The following is a 5,000-nucleotide window of genomic DNA, read 5'->3' on the forward strand; positions in this document are numbered from 1 at the left end:
CAATCGCCCGGAGTTTGGCGAGTAGACGCTTTAGGTGCGACCACCCGTGCTCCCAACTGAGCTTGCCGCTGCCGACAGAGGCCCGGGAGCGTGCTGTCGTGGCATTGCCGGCGGGAGACAACACGCGCCACCTACGGTGACCGGCAGCTCCAACGCCAGCGCCACAGAAGGACAAAAGCCCCACTTGGGTGCCGAAGCGAACTCTCCCAGCACAGCGCACGCGCCAACACGTCCGCACAGCTGCGATACAAACCACCTGCGAGAACCGCAGAGGCGACCGAGCAGCAGACGGCGTCGCGGCGCCGAGCGCCGGGCGGCGGCGCATCCTCAGCGCACACAGTCCTCAATCGGACCAGCACACTGCAGATGTCCACCGCGCTTCGCACCGGGCCCGCGAGGACCTACTTTGGCCGCACGGCGCCGCGTGCAGGGTGCGCCGGCGCGCAGCTGCGCCGCCTGCCGCCTCCGTCGGCCGGCGCGCCTGCCACTGGCCGCCCCCACCAGCCGGCTGTAGCGCGTGCGCCCACGCACCGCGCGGCCAGCACGCCGGGAGGCCCCCCCTCACCGGCCGGGGACGGTCCCACCCAGCCACCGCCGCGTATCGCTTCACACCCAGATGCCATTCACGTTCGTGGGCATGGTGGGTATCGCTGGAACAACCGGTTGGTAGCTCAACCGATCGTCGCCATCACTGATTCACCTCTAGCGAGAACAACCGCACCACAACGGTTTACCAGTTGTTCATTTGCATAACGTCACCAGCAAACGTAGGCGTCCATCGCCATTTGCAAATTCAACGATTGTTGCATGCCTGTGTCAGGTGTCACGACACACTATGTCTGCCCACATACACGCAACAACATGTGCACGCTTCGCGAACACGTGGAAGGTGGCCCCCGTACGTATGCGATGTCCATTGCGCGAACGACTGTCAACCGGCCTCTGTCGCATGTCGCAGATGTGGAACGCAGTGCACCATGCTATCACGGTGTGTGAGAAGAGACGACTACGTCTGACAACACGCGCCACTACATCAACAGACGGCTCATGCTGATCGCCATCCAGGGCATACCACACTGCAATCCAGCTCTTATAGGGAGACGACACGTAGCTGAGTGCACAACATTTGGACCGCATGGTTCGCCGTTGTTGGCGCAGTCGTTGTACGGTCACATGTACCACGATGTATCATTCAGTACATGAGGACCAATGTGCAGTACAGTGTGTGATTTGGACGTACAACATCAGCGGACAGTTGACACAGGCCGTACCACAGCGTAGGCTAAGTGCTTCGCACATGCGAATGCCAATGAACAACTGCAAATGCCAATGAACAACTGCAAAGGGCATTGAGCATGTACGTCCTGCTGCCATCCACATTACAGTGTATAGCTGCAAGGTGTTTAACATGAAGCGATACACTGGGGACCGGGCAGTGCGAGTAGCAAACTATATTGCGGGGGTTGCAGTTAGGCAACACTACACTAATTTAACGCGTCGTATGACAATTACAGAGCAGGTTAAGGCCCAACGTGTGTTGGGTTAAGGCCCAACGTGTGTTGGGTTAAGGCCCAACGTGTGTTGGGTTAAGGCCCAACGTGTGTTGGGTTAAGGCCCAACGTGTGTTGGGTTAAGGCCCAACGTGTGTTGGGTTAAGGCCCAACGTGTGTTGGGTTAAGGCCCAACGTGTGTTGGGTTAAGGCCCAACGTGTGTTGGGTTAAGGCCCAACGTGTGTTGGGTTAAGGCCCAACGTGTGTTGGGTTAAGGCCCAACGTGTGTTGGGTTAAGGCCCAACGTGTGTTGGGTTACGTTAAGGGGCAATGTGGGTTACGTTAAGGGGCAATGTGGGTTACGTTAAGGGGCAATGTGGGTTACGTTACGGCGCAATATAGGTTACGTTACGGCGCAATATAGGTTACGTTAAGGCGCAATATCGGTTACGTTAAGGCGCAATACAGGTTACGTTAAGGCGCAATACAGGTTACGTTAAGGCGCAATACAGGTTACGTTAAGGCGCAATACAGGTTACGTTAAGGCGCAATACAGGTTACGTTAAGGCGCAATACAGGTTACGTTAAGGCGCAATACAGGTTACGTTAAGGCGCAATACAGGTTACGTTAAGGCGCAATACAGGTTACGTTAAGGCGCAATGCAGGTTACGTTAAGGCGCAATGCAGGTTACGTTAAGGCGCAATACAGGTTACGTTAAGGCGCAATACAGGTTACGTTAAGGCGCAATACAGGTTACGTTAAGGCGCAATACAGGTTACGTTAAGGCGCAATACAGGTTACGTTAAGGCGCAATACAGGTTACGTTAAGGCGCAATACAGGTTACGTTAAGGCGCAATACAGGTTACGTTAAGGCGCAATACAGGTTACGTTAAGGCGCAATACAGGTTACGTTAAGGCGCAATACAGGTTACGTTAAGGCGCAATACAGGTTACGTTAAGGCGCAATACAGGTTACGTTAAGGCGCAATACAGGTTACGTTAAGGCGCAATACAGGTTACGTTAAGGCGCAATACAGGTTACGTTAAGGCGCAATACAGGTTACGTTAAGGCGCAATACAGGTTACGTTAAGGCGCAATACAGGTTACGTTAAGGCGCAATACAGGTTACGTTAAGGCGCAATACAGGTTAGGTTAAGGCGCAATACAGGTTAGGTTAAGGCGCAATACAGGTTAGGTTAAGGTACGACATAGGTTAGGTTAAGGTACGACATAGGTTAGGTTAAGGTACGACATAGGTTAGGTTAAGGTACGACATAGGTTAGGTTAAGGTACGACATAGGTTAGGTTAAGGTACGACATAGGTTAGGTTAAGGTACGACATAGGTTAGGTTAAGGTACGACATAGGTTAGGTTAAGGTACGACATAGGTTAGGTTAAGGTACGACATAGGTTAGGTTAAGGTACGACATAGGTTAGGTTAAGGTACGACATAGGTTAGGTTAAGGTACGACATAGGTTAGGTTAAGGTACGACATAGGTTAGGTTAAGGTACGACATAGGTTAGGTTAAGGTACGACATAGGTTAGGTTAAGGTACGACATAGGTTAGGTTAAGGTACGACATAGGTTAGGTTAAGGTACGACATAGGTTAGGTTAAGGTACGACATAGGTTAGGTTAAGGTACGACATAGGTTAGGTTAAGGTACGACATAGGTTAGGTTAAGGTACGACATAGGTTAGGTTAAGGTACGACATAGGTTAGGTTAAGGTACGACATAGGTTAGGTTAAGGTACGACATAGGTTAGGTTAAGGTACGACATAGGTTAGGTTAAGGTACGACATAGGTTAGGTTAAGGTACGACATAGGTTAGGTTAAGGTACGACATAGGTTAGGTTACGGTACGACATAGGTTAGGTTACGGTACGACATAGGTTAGGTTACGGTACGACATAGGTTAGGTTACGGTACGACATAGGTTAGGTTACGGTACGACATAGGTTAGGTTACGGTACGACATAGGTTAGGTTACGGTACGACATAGGTTAGGTTACGGTACGACATAGGTTAGGTTACGGTACGATATAGGTTAGGTTACGGTACGATATAGGTTAGGTTAAGGTACACATTGTTGTAAGGAAAGGTTTAATGGGGGGCGGGGCGGGGCGGCCGGTTTGTTGATTGTGATTATAGTAAGTGGATGCCTGCGGCATCATCTGATTTGCCACGTCAGGATGCACCTTTGGCTCATGACAGGCGGCGCTCTCATTCCATGCTTGTGGCAGACCTGTGTCTTTCATTCCTGCCATTGTTTGTGTGCTGTGAGAGGAGGCAGTATTGTGATGTTGGGTGCACCCCTGTGTAGGACATGTGTGGGTGTTGGTGGCTTGGCTGAGCAATGGTGGTTGTCGGGTGGGTGGGATATTCTGTTTTCTGAGTGGACCTCCCAGTCTGGTTATGACAGTGTGGATTGTCTAATGTGGCGGAGAGGATGCACTGGGTGTTGTTCCATGCTGGTGCTTACATATTGTCTGTGTGCGTGTTACAGGCAGAGAGTAGTGCGTGATAAGGGTGTGTGGCTGACGTGTGGTTGTGATTGTGAGCAGAGTCTTTCAGCATGTATACGGACAGTTGTATACATTATCTGTATTCTGATGGCTCTATCTATTACTAATCAGCGCCGTGTATACGTTTAATCCGGTTCCAGTCGAAACTGTTGTATCTCTGTACATTAGTGACACGGCGAGCCCGCTATGTAGTTACTCGTCTCGGCAGCTTCCACCGGTGTATGGCAAATGATTATAAGGAATCAGTCTAGTCGTCAATACCGATGGTGTGACGTCACATGTCTGGGGTGGGGGACGCTGCGCCCTTCCGGTGGGTCATGGCCTAGAAAGACTCTTCCCACGCAGGGGGGCGTGGACTGTCATTGACTCTTCCAGGTAATATACTTGCCGTACGTTCTTGCGACTGCGAGTGCAACGCTCACCGGTACCGACATGGATGGAGCGCCTCCTAGCTGACCGCTCAGCATCGGCATTCGTACAGAGAGCAACGCGGTCGCGTCTCTAGCTCGTAACTGGTACAGCCCGCAGCTCATGTATAGGGACAGCGGGAATGTCGCATATTGGAGATAACTCTTCATGAAACGCATGTTATAGGGGTGGATTGCACATTGCGACTGCGGGAAAAGTCCGCCGTTCATCCGCTGGAGTTGCGAGTTGGGCGGTTGGAGTGGGGCGCAGGTGGAGTGATTGCCGGTCCACGATTTCGTGCGGCAGAGGCGCTGGCGTTGGGGTGCTGTGGTCGACAGAGGACGCAGGCTTTGTGGGTGGGGTCGAAAGATGGGCACTGTGGGCCCATCGATGTCTTGGTCGGCTTGGCGTCTCATAGATGGCGGTATCGTCGTTGCAGGACGTCATGCCGCGGGAGACCTACAGATGGCGCTGTGTTTTGTGGTGCGCTCGACATGGCGGACGTAGTGTTGTCAGATTCGCATAGATGGAGGTATTGCATGTGGTTTCGCCGTATTTTCATAGATGGCG

The sequence above is a fragment of the Schistocerca americana genome, unplaced genomic scaffold, assembly GCF_021461395.2.
Source record: "Schistocerca americana isolate TAMUIC-IGC-003095 unplaced genomic scaffold, iqSchAmer2.1 HiC_scaffold_296, whole genome shotgun sequence".
NCBI lineage: Eukaryota > Metazoa > Arthropoda > Insecta > Orthoptera > Acrididae > Schistocerca > Schistocerca americana.